The 12,438-nt window shown below is 37.0% G+C and overlaps 1 protein-coding gene across 1 annotated transcript in view; it reads left to right on the top strand.

The window, feature by feature from the left end:
* The window catches only part of THSD7A (thrombospondin type 1 domain containing 7A), a 217,238-nt gene that overhangs the window by 35,321 nt on the left and 169,479 nt on the right, over nt 1–12,438 (top strand). The gene's annotated exons all lie outside the window — the stretch shown is intronic.

Here is a 12,438-nt window from a genome sequence, read left to right as displayed (position 1 = left end):
GAAATTCATGAACTGGCCCTTGTCTTTCATTAGAAGGAGAAAGAAAATCTGGGGTTTTTGTTTTATTTTGGTTTTTTTTAAAGCTCTAGTTTTTGTTGGCACTGTCCAGATTTTATTTTTTTTTTTGAAAAAGACCCACATCTGCTATAAGTCCAAGCAAAGGCTTGGGAAGTGGGCGGAAGACGGATACCTAAATAAGACAAATTTAACTTTTCTGAGATATTTATAAGCATTTTTGATCTTACCTTTGTCTTCTGGTAAAGTTTCACTAACCTTTTAATTTTGAGGTTGCTAATTTGAGAGACCTCTATTTCTTAAGAGCAACACCTGTAAGCCAGGCATGACACTAGAGGATGTCTTAGGTACATCTGCTTTAGTGTTTTAATTTGGAACATGAATATTGTTTTTGCACTGAGTTGTGCATTTACCAAATTTACCATGCTTGCCTTCGCACTGTAAATCAGTAAGCACAAATTGGTTTCCTTTGGGTGAAACTAAACTGAATGATGCTCTTTGGGAGTGCACTTGATTTGTCTCCTACTTCTAACTGGAATTTGGTCCATGGGACCATACCAGAGCTAGACCTTGAAAAAAGGGGTTGCTGTTGGTACTTTGACATTGCTTGTTTAGGAACCTCAGTTCCACCCTGACAGTGTACAAGTAGTGTGTATAGGACTGAAATGAGGGATTCTGTGATCACTGTAGACTTCTCCAGTTTCTGAGATGTTCCTTGCCACTTCTTGCAAAGGTTTGCGTGCGTACTAGATAGAATGTATAAAATGTATAGTTGTGCTTACTGGAGAATGCATTGCTTCCTTCTTCAGTAGGTCTCAGTCAGTCTCATGTCCTTGCAAGACTATTCATCTGTGATTGCAAAAGGATGCCATCAAATCCTTTCCTATGTGGAACTCAAATGGGGCTTACTAACCACAAGTGAAGGTTATTTCTATGACAAATTTGATTTTAGCTGCTTCTTTGGAATTCCTTACAGACCAAGGGTGCAAACAAGATGGGAAAAGAACCAGTCTTTCTAATGAAACAGTTCACTCACTAGAAACATATGTACTTTTAATTGACCTGAAAGCATATGTAAACCAGGGGCAGCTCTGGGACACAGATTTTATTGGCTGAAAACTGTTAATAGAAATTACAAAGTGGTTCTGGGTTGTTGATTTTAGGTAGAGAATCTAATCTTGTAATTTCTGTAGTGTAGGATAATGAAGTAAACACTACTATTCTCCATGCATGAATGCAAACAGTATTTAATTTCTATTAAATGCTTTTTATTAAAAAGAACCCTGCAGGCACAGAATATTGTTATTAACCTGAGGACACTCGGGTGAATTAGAAAGGGTGAGGGACACACTGAATGGTCCTCAAGTTTTTAAAGGTGCCTGTGGGTTGAAACTTTGAATCAGTGTGTCAAGCACCCTTCCTCATTTAGTATCATCTGCAAATACAGTGCGGTATGAACAGTATGAGCCCCAGCATCAATCCCTGGGGTACTGTGCTTGATACTGAACACCGGCTACAACTGAGGCTACTGTTTACCAGTCTTTGAGCCCAGCAGTCCAGCCAGTTTTCAAACCATCTAGCAGTCTGTCCAGTTGTCATTTTATTAATGAGAATACTGTGGGAGTCAACATAAAAAGCCTTCTTGAAGTCAAGATATATATCACTGCTTTCTTCTCATGTGTGAGAATGATCTTCCCTTGGTAAATCTATTTTGGCCATTCATGATACTGCATTATTGTCCTTCATGTGTTTGTGAGTAATTTCCCAGAAGATGTGCTTTGTGATCTTGCCTGTGGCTATGCTGGGGCTGGCCTGGCCTGTGGGTCCCACTGTTAGCATTTCTCCCATTGTCTGCCTCCAGTTTTGTAGATCATAGTGGCCTTAAAGGCACAGCAGCCTGCTCTCAGCACCCGCAGGTAAATCCTCTTTGCTTCTATGGGTTTCTGAGTGGTTTCTACCTTGTTACTCTCCACTCTTGATGTCATATTTCTTCCCACACCTTGCTGTTATGGCCTCTGAAGATTGAGGCAAAAAAAAGTTGTTGAGCTGTGTCAGTCTTTGCCATATCATCCGTCACTAACTGGCCCACATGCAACCCCCATTTTCTTTGAACTTCCTTTTGCTGATAACAATGTATTTAAATGAGTATGTTTAAAAGATATACATACAGAACCTATAGATTTGGGGATATATTCTGTATATAGTGCAAATCTTCTTTTGGTAATTTCTGACTGGTTTTCAGTATGTTCAGCCAATTCCACAATATTTAGCAGCTTTCTCCAGCACTCAGCACTTTAACTGAACTTGAATATTAGGGTAATATTTCACTTGTATACATCCTTTGAAAGGTAGATTAATATTTTTATGCTTTATTCCTTCTGTTATTCAAATCTTCTTTTTGAATGTCATGCAGATCTCATACTGTCTCTTTACAAAATGATGCTTCCTAGGTGAGCGTTCACTTTTCTTGTGGACAGTAATACATTATTTTAATTTACATTGAGTGACAGCTGCATGATTCTGTTTTCTTGTAAAGTCCATGAAAATGGACGAGCAAGGTCCATATACAGGAGAAGAATGAAGTTCCACAGATTCTGAGCAATGATAGTAACAATCCCTTATTGATATAATCTATATATTAAGCAATAGAATCAAAGGTTTTCTATGCATGTGTAAGAATAATAAGCCAATTTTAAAAATTCCATTTAATTTTATCATTCTACTTATTTCAACATATGAAACTGGAGCAGTAAAAATCAAGCTTTCAGGGGGTTATTAGTGATTTAACAGTGACTGCACTTGACTTATACTGCTGCTACCCAAAAAAGGTTGTACTAGGATCCAAACAGAATTATTTGTGTTAACCTTTCTCCTCCTAAATATGTAAATAAGCCTGAGCTGAGTGAATCTGGAAATTAGAATACCTAAATATTATATGATACATATAGGGATACTGAAGATTGTGTCCTTCAGTATAAAATGAGAAAAGATAGCTGATTATATCTGAAGGGGAAACCAAGATTTAAATCACAACTGTTTGAGTTCAGTGGCATTCTGTTCTGTTTGTTTGCTATTTCAGCTTCTGGAAAAAATTGCAGGAGTTGGTCATTTAAGAAGATTTTTTTTTTAAGGTTTAGATGGGTAATTTCCTATCAAATCTGCCTGTCTGTATCTCATAAATGTCCAACCAGTAGACCAGGTTGCTGTAACATGAAAGAATCGCCTGCTGGCATAAGAGGAACACATGTGCTTTGCTGCCTATTCTTCCAGACACTCAGATATTCCATTTTTTATTTCAAATGCTGCAATAGCAATACAGAAAAGGGGCCCAGCACTCTGCCCACCAGCAGCCAAGCACCTGTCCTACTTGGTTAAGTGCAGCAGTACTTTGCTTGAGGGAAGGCTTCATGCAGGGATTATAATTTGGTCTATGTAGATTTATGCTATCTGGGCACGGACCACATGCTTCCTTTGATATTAATCAGTGGTTCTGTAGAATAAACTGTTTATGACTGTTGGAAAGAGTAAACTTTATTCCAGCCAACTCTGCTTATGTGCTCCCTTATAGACTTTCTGTCATGCTAATTGCTAGAGAAGTGTTATTTTTATATTGGCGATCTTTGAGTTAACATCACAAGTGGAAAAAACACTTTCAGAAGTGATTCTTTAAGTATCTGTTGTGATGCATGAATAAACGTTCTGACCATGTAATATTACCTGATGCTGTTACCTCATAACAAAGAAAGAGCCCAGCCTTTTCAGGGCTCAGAATTCCTAGACTGATGTTATTCAAAGTGAATTGTGATTGGTTTTGAAAGGCAAATTGGATCCAGTGTTTATAGAAAAATCTGGATTTGCTAAAATACTAAATGTATCAGTGCTTACAAAGGGAATGCTGTGAATGAAAGGTGATGAACCCAGTTAAACTCTGCATATTTAAATAGTATCAGGATTGATTTCAGTAATCCCTTATGATATCAATAATTCTTTTCTCTTGAACCTGAAATTTTATTTATAACCAGCAATGGGACAATTCTATGAAGTCTGTTTTCTGAATAGCATCATAGTCGATGTCAATTTAAGATGATTTGGAGCAAAAGGATGGAAGGGGGAATCATTAACACACATACACAGAAGTCAATCTATGGTATCTGTTTGCCAGCTGACCTCAGACCAAAATAGATTGAAGATCAAAAGTAGTCAAAAGGAAAATTCTGTGTCATTATCAAATGTCTTCTATTATGTGAGTAATGAACCTTTAATTTTGGATTAGCATGTTTACAGTTGCAGCTTGATATTTGATTCACAATTATACATGCTTTTGATAAGCAGAGATGGTTTAGACTGAAAACAACTGTAAATGTTCATCGTGAGTGTAAATATTATCTCAGTTCCAAGTACAGAGAAACAGAAATAGGTTTTCAAAACTGAGTGGTTAATCTTAATCAAAAACCAGCAGTAAAATATGAATAGTTCCAGCATTAAAAAAAAAAGGCTTTCAACCATCTGGTGGAAATTATTCCCTGTAGCATTTGGGATTGTAACTTAAATTCTCATTTTCTCCAGTTCACCTACCTATCAAAAGACTGGACTTTGAAGCATTGAAAATGATCAAAGTAATGTTTGTTAAGTACTAAGTTTTTCCCACAGTAACTGTTTCTGTTAGTGACAATTATTCACTTATTTTGCTTAGGTGATACTCCATTTTGCTTGATGTCTTAGCATTTTAAAACATGGTAAACTGCTAATGATGGTACAAAGAAAAGCAAGTTCTTAGCTAGTCTTATGACTTAGTAATGCCCCAATATTTTAATTTTATTATATTGTTTTCTATAGTTATATTGGCCAGTTTTCATAATTGAATATGTTGATGAGAGATTTTTTCAACTTTCTTCTGTAAGTAAAAAGCATGTCTTTTGAACATTTTAGTTAATACTTTAGAAGATGGATATTTCTAAATGGTAAGGCTTTATGTGTTTTGGTATAGTTACTAGAAGTCCTGCCTTGTTTTGGGGTGTGCTTCTGCTTCCCTCCTTCCTCCTCCAAATGTTAAAAAAAAAAAAAAAAAGCTTTAAATTATTTCTAAGTCACAAGTAATTATTTGTTCCTCATATATAACACCTTCCTGCCTCCAATTTCAAAACCAAAATACCAACCTACCACTAATTCTTTTTTTCTCTTGGTCCAAATGACCAAGTTTTAAATTCAGCAAATATGCAGGTCAGATGCTGATGTAGTATATCCCCTTAACTTCATGAAAATCAGTTCTAATGTGTCAAGTTTAACTAGGGAAGTACCTGGCCCATTAATTTGGCCCAGAGAGGACTGTCATGGGACGGTCAGAATTAGATATCATAATGTGGATGTGCACCACTGAAAAGCCATTTTCTTAACATGTTAAGTGAGCATCTAATAGGAATTCGAGCTGTAGATAATGTGTTGTCCCCTTGTGACATATATCTTCTCAGTGAGGATTTGTGCTTTCTGGTTATGTGGACATAATGTAGAAGAGTGCCAATAGTAACATTTCCTTCTGCAAAGTTATTAATAGAAAATTCTTACCTCCCTCATTTTTATTTTTATGTACAGTTAAATCTCTTTACGTTTAGCACTGTTCGATCATTTCAGAATTTCCTTTAAAAAACAGACTTCACCTTTTGTTTTCTTCATTCTGTTAACAATTTTGTCTTCAAAAACACCTGAACTACTTTCGTATGCCTGGCCTTACAGGAAATTGCAAATGAGGGCAAGAGCAAAAACACTTGACCTTCATATCTTGGACATATTTTAACATTAATAATAACATGAACTTTCTTTGCTGCTCTTTAAGTGCATTACACTTATAGTACAGAAAAAAAATGAAATTATGAAGACAAGCTCTTCTTTGCAAGGTGGCACTCTCACAGAGCAAGTAATCATACCCGGACTGGAATAATTCAGTCCACATGTGTTACATTTCTTCAGAGCAGAGCTGTAAAGTCAGTGCCTTCTGACAGAGATGCCCAGAAGCCTCTCGATAGACTTCAGGTAAATTGGTGAAATAAGAAGCCAAATACTTTGCAAGAGAGAAAGAAATTAAGCAATTTTGTTCCGAATTTGGAAGTCATCATGCTAGAATATGAGCATTTTGTTTTCACATACAGCTGCTTATAAGTCCTGGTGGTTTGTGACACCAGTGTCATAAAGGACATAACAAAACTTCGAGGTTTCATTGCAGTTCATACAACATACAAGTCTGTGCCTACTTGGGATACTACCATTGGTGGATTCTGGCTTTGCACGTTGTGATTTTTGTGTAACAGCATGATATATTCCACACTGATGTGTATGTATAATTAAGCTAAAATATAATCAAAGTAGTTTGGCAATATTCTCATCTCTAAGTTTTAGGGGTTTTTTTTAATAATTTATCAACTTCACTTTCAGCAGCAGTCATATTAAAGATACTGTACTATAAACCAAAAATGAAATTTGTTAAGAAAATACTTTGGTAACTTTTTCATGCAGGCAGGAAGATAGTTTTGTTTTGTTTAGGCTTTTCTAAATTTAGGTACACAAACATCTAGGTCTATTGATACTCCTAATATCTTGGGAGTTTTTGTATTTTTCGGGAACAATTGGTGAAAACCACAGTTGTGCAGAGTTGGGTTTTAATCCCATTTTTACTGAAGTGGGTTATTACATTAGCCTTGATGGTGGATGTTGGATTTACTGATATTCAAAGTTCAGGCTACTGTTTGCCCAGTTCCTTCATGGGTGGACCCCACTTTTCTATGTGTAGTTGCCTGTGCATGGCTGTTTGGAAAATAAAGTCTGTATCTGGATATTGTGCGTGCAGGGAAGCTAATATGGTGTGAGATTTGGGTCAGGCTAAAGGGAAGAATGGGTTGGGAGGAGTAAGGGAGTTTGCAGTTTAGATCTGGATGCTGTTCTGGGACTTTGGAAAACAAGGCTGGGAAAAGATCTCAGAGGGAAGAGACTGGCTCAAGTGTATCTGCAGGAGAGATGCGGATAGGGAGGCTATGTGATGTGCAGTCATGTGCCCAGCATGGATAAAGGCAACCAAGATTCTGGGTAGGGCAGGAACATGTGCACAGTAAATGCATTAACATTTCTTTGGTTTTATTTTTCACTCTTACAAGTACATGTTGACTTTAAGGCCCAAGTGCACAGATTTCATAAGTTTTCTGTGTTTAATAATTATTAGCTGATCTTTACTGAAAACCAAAAAAAACCCCCGCATTCCCAGTGGTTGTTAGTGCAGTTACCACACTTATTTCTCCATCCTGCAGATAGAAATTTGTTTACAAGACTTTAAAACCATTGGAACAGCATGACTGCATGTCCTTTACTCCTGAAGAAAAAAAGGACTTGTGAATTGTCTTATTAGTCCCTCATTGAATGATGGCAGCAGTTGCTTGACCTTGAAAAAAATGGGACACTGCCGGCGTTCTCCAGAGGCTGGTGTTATTAGTGTTGGCTGACCTCAGGGAACTGGGTGACCTCCATTTCACCTTCCAATCTTCCAACACTAAAACAAAGCGGTATTTTGCAACATAATGTGAATAAAAGAGAAGGATGGTTGTTTTTATATATGAGGGAAGAGAAGAGTGAAAGAGGCTGCTGTAGCTTTGATTAAAAAACCCAATGCAATATAAATCCATCTTGTTACAAATAAAAAGAACAGACTTCTATACATACTTTGACATTAAATTTCAAAATAAAGGTTTTAACTTGGAGGGTAACGGGCACAAACCTCACTGTATATGCAAGTTATTGCTGTTTTTTAGGAAGATGATGATCCATATAGTCTTATATCAATTACAGAATCATCTTTCCCATTCCATTCATGATAGAACATTCTGTGCAACCACCACATGTGTACTGTTAAGTATTCACTTTTTTAAATTGGTAGGTAATTTTTATATTTTGTTTTCTAAAAAGGAGCTGCAGTTGACTTGAAAAGTTAGGCCACTGTTATAAAATGACTAATGATTCCACCAATGTTTCAGGAAAAAAGTCATCTATTTGACTGTTGCTATTTTGAGATTACTGAAAAAAACAATTGATGGATTCTTTTCCTAGTCATTATTGATAATGTTTGGGGTAGAAGCTTGAAGTCTTTCAAGTTAAAAAGAAAAAGCATACTCAAGCATGTTCTTTTTTAGATTTAAAAGTTTTGTTCACAGAAGCTTCTTGTCTACTTACCTATGTGTATGCTTGTATGTACGTATGCAGTGCAGTCCTACGTAATCACAGCATGATATGATCTAATGATGTCAACAAAACCGAGAATAATTACTTGGACCCACTTTGCTGTTTTTCAGACTGTTTTGTTTTCTTTCACTATTGATTCTCACTGTCTCATTTTTTGAAAATTAAGATTTCAGTCAGTGACTTAAAGTCATTCTTGGTTTGCAGCTGTGCCAATTCTGCATCTATCCCTATTAAAGAAGATATAATACTAATTATAATGTTATTGAACATACCAGTCTTGGCCTCCTTTAGCTATACCTATCAATCTGGCAGGACTCCAGAAGTTGTTCAAGGATGCATGGATCAGATTCTTGAGAAACCCTGGGGGCAGACAAACGCTTACCAGGTCTTCTGCTGTTTAACTTGGAAGTGTGAAATGCCACGTGTCTAAGAGCGCCTCACCACTATATTTTCTCTTAAGACTAAGAGGAAGAAAATTCATTATTCTGGCTGAAGACCAAAATAGTTGGAAACTGAACTTCAGTGGTGGGTTAAAGCTGTATGTAAGATGCTTTGGAACAGGCGCCTGAGTTTCCAACAAATGGTGGATTAACACATGCCAAATCTGCTACTATTTGATGTCAGGCTAATTAACACTTGATATTTATCAGTCTATTAAAGAAATTTGATTTGATCCTACTGGTGGAAAAGCTGAGTTATGTGGTTATCATTTAGATACAAGTGCCACTTTAGGTGAGTTGGCCTTCCTTCATGATTCCAGAGGAGGAAAGGCCATGAAAGGTAAGCAAATCAGTTTGGAAGGCAAGTGTATGGTGGTGGATAATCCACTTCTGAAGGTAGCTACCCTCTGCTGTACCTTACAGTGGGATCTGATGCCTGTACACCTCCTTACTGACATGCTCTGGGAATGGTTCTAAAACTGAGTTTCATTAAAGCGGTATATGTGAAATTCATTGAAACAGATTTCTTGCTGTGAAATAAACGATGTGTTGCAGCATAATGTATCACAAATATATTCATGTTTAGAGGCTTACATTTTTGATATCTACAGTCTGAAATATCTGTTATTTGTTTACACACATGCCAAGATACTCTGGTAATTTTAATTGTCTATATATGCTACATGCCTGGTTCTGTTTTCCCTTAAATCACATAAGCAACTTAAACTGCCTTTCCTTTCAGGGGTCAATGCGTACATTGTTCAGTGAGTTCAGTGAGACGACAATCTTGTCAGGATATTGAAGCCAGAGGCGTTTTCAGATTGGAATGGATTCAGCTAATCAAATAACAGTGCTGACTTTTCTGACACTGAAAAATTATGATATATTGTAGTATAAATTGGACCTTGGCTCAGTACTGAATAGCACCCATAATTGACCTTGGATCATCTAATTTTTGTGGGAGTGTGCAAGGAGGAAGAATACTATATTTGAGAGCAATTCTTTATCAGAGATTTGGAAGGTTTACTAGCAGGTGGGGTGTAGAAGGGAAACAATTATATAATACTCATGATCCATAAAGTGTATATATTATATTTTTCTATTAATAACCACCTTTTTCTGCTGTTTCTAATAATTTAACCATTAGCTTTTATCATTTTAATGTCTGTCATGCAACTTTGACTCAGAACAAATCCAAGTTGTATCATGGTTAAGTCATGAACAATCTATTTCATAGCTGAAACTATGAAGTGGCTTATTTTAGACTAAGTAGAATTCTTAACTCCATATCTTCTCAAACTACAGAGACTAACAATGAGACTGTTTAACCTTAAGAACTATGTGCATGCATAGAATGAGATCCCAAATTATAAGTCATACTTATGCATCTGGTAACTAGCAGTGTCAAGCCTGGAATTCTCCATTTGGAATATGAACAGTGATAAAGAGTATTCAAGTAGCAATGAAACACTGATATATTGGTTCATGTGTGCATCCACATGATTACCATGAACTTCCAGTCTAAGCATCTTATTAATATTAGGAATAAGAACTCTGAGCAAGAGTGAACAATAATTTTGGCTCTACGGAAAGTAAATGAGAATTTCTGTGCAGTAGAGAGCTGGAAGACAGGTGTTTCATACCTTCAAGGTGGAGGTACCCCAAGAATAGGAAGAGATAATGGGTAGCTGGGTGACTTTGGGACCTGAGAACCCTTAGGATGATCAAGCTAATGATTTCATGATCTGTTGTTAGCACTCTTTCTCCCAACAGCCGAAGACTCATGCTATGAGGTATCCTTGTTTAGCATAGTCTTACTTTATGACAGCTGCACTTGAAATGCCAATAAGTGATGTGAAACTCAGGAGTCAGGTTCACTGCCCTGCAGCCTTTTAGAAAATCATATATTTTAAAAGAATGAGAGAAAAGAGAAGCACCAATGCTGAATTAATGTTGCATAAGGTTTTGTTTTCCAAATGCCTAGTTCTTTTTGGAGAAGCAGCCTCAACACAAGCCAAATCTTTTCAAAAAGAGATCAAAGACAGTGAGTTGTGCTGAAGTAAAAGTGCTGATGTGCTGAAAGCTGCAGAAGGATCCTTAGGGTGTTTGGGCCTCTGGTACTGGTGTATATATTTTAAGTGAACCAAAAATAATTATCTCATAGCTGAAGGATGTGCTTAGTTCTGCAAGCTATTCAGACACTAAGGTGTACAGATACAAGAGTCTGAAAAGGAGATCCAGCTGCGTTTAAAAAAAAAAAAATTACATAAGCCATTTGGGATTCTTAATAAATGACTCGTTCTTTCCTGAAAATCATATTTGATGTGATTCTTGTTCTGCAACAGAATTGTGTGCTCTACAGAGAGAACACTCTGCCTAGGAAGCTAAAGTAGAACTGGAGAAATAAATAATTCATTGACCAAAGGCTGTGATACAGATGGAAAGTGTAGAGCCTATGCATCTGAGATCCCTTACAGTGCATGTGTGCATGAGCATGGAAAGATCTTACATGTTGGCTTAAAGCAGTAAAATTACATGTGCCATTGTTGTGTTAAATCTGGAACTTCATTCTACAGAAGTACATGGTTCCAGTGAAAGAGGTGGTCTGCAGCCTTCCTCATTACAGCCAGCTTCTTGTTATTGACAGTCCTACAAGCCAGCTCTACCTGGTACACCTATGTGGCAGTTGGATGACGTAACAGCTAGTTCTCAGCTGCATCAGCCCACTGTGTAATTTGAGATGATTTTTGGATGATCTTAAGCATTCAACCCAAACCATGTGTGTGGGGTTTGGTTTTTTCTTCATTTTATGTGTTTTTTTTTTTTTTATATTTAATTTCTGGACATTATTTATGTCCTACAACCAAGTTGCTTTTCTAAGGGCTTAGAGTTGGCTGTCCTTGCATTGGATTTACTGATTGTTCTTTCTATTAAACATGAGAAGCAAATGATTTGTAATATGTAACTTCTTATTTTTGGGTTGAAATTATTTAATGTGTAGAAAGCCTGGCATGAATCAATAAAAGTGATGTTATGTATCTGTAAGATGCTAGTAGTTTATCCATTCAGGTGTCATTTCTGACACATAACTCAGTTCCAAAGCCTACTTACCCTGACTTTTCTGCAGTGAAATGCAAGTGAATAGTCTGGCAAACAGGATAGAGGTGTCAAAGCTCTAAAATTTCTAGAAGGAGCTGTGAGAGGAGCAAAGCCACAGGTCTGGGAGGAGTTCTGTACACTCTGAGAAGGATCAGACAGATGTTTTCATACACCAAGGGCATAGTGCTTCGCTTTTTGACATGGGTGGCTCCATTGGTGGTTAAGCAAAGAGGGAGTCTGGGGATCCTAAACTCAGTGTGGAGAGTGCTTTAGAGAAGTAATAGATCAGAGACAAAGTGTTAAGGATTGACATGTTTCTTTGGATTTCTGTATCTCCGGTGTTAAGTATTAATTATAGCTGCATGTGGGCATGTATCTGTGCTTCAGCTGTTACCTAAACTGGAGATCTGAATCATAAGACAAGAATACCCCCATCAGAAATGTGGCTGTATCTGAAGTACTTAGCAGGGTGAAGGGCTCAACACTGGTTACAGCTCCTGGATAAACTGGTGTGTATGGCTCTTTTTCTGTACTGGCATAATGTCCATTTTTTTCTGTGTGGTAAATGAATATCCAAAACACAGTCTGATTTGGGTGTCACAAATGTCATCACAATGCAAAGAAAATATATAGCTTATGTGGTAGACTTCACCAGCCCTGTAAATGT

This window comes from Strix aluco, chromosome 1 (assembly GCF_031877795.1).
Source record: "Strix aluco isolate bStrAlu1 chromosome 1, bStrAlu1.hap1, whole genome shotgun sequence".
NCBI lineage: Eukaryota > Metazoa > Chordata > Aves > Strigiformes > Strigidae > Strix > Strix aluco.
The sequence above is the reverse complement of the archived record's forward strand: the minus strand, read 5'-3'. Positions and strand labels throughout refer to the sequence as shown.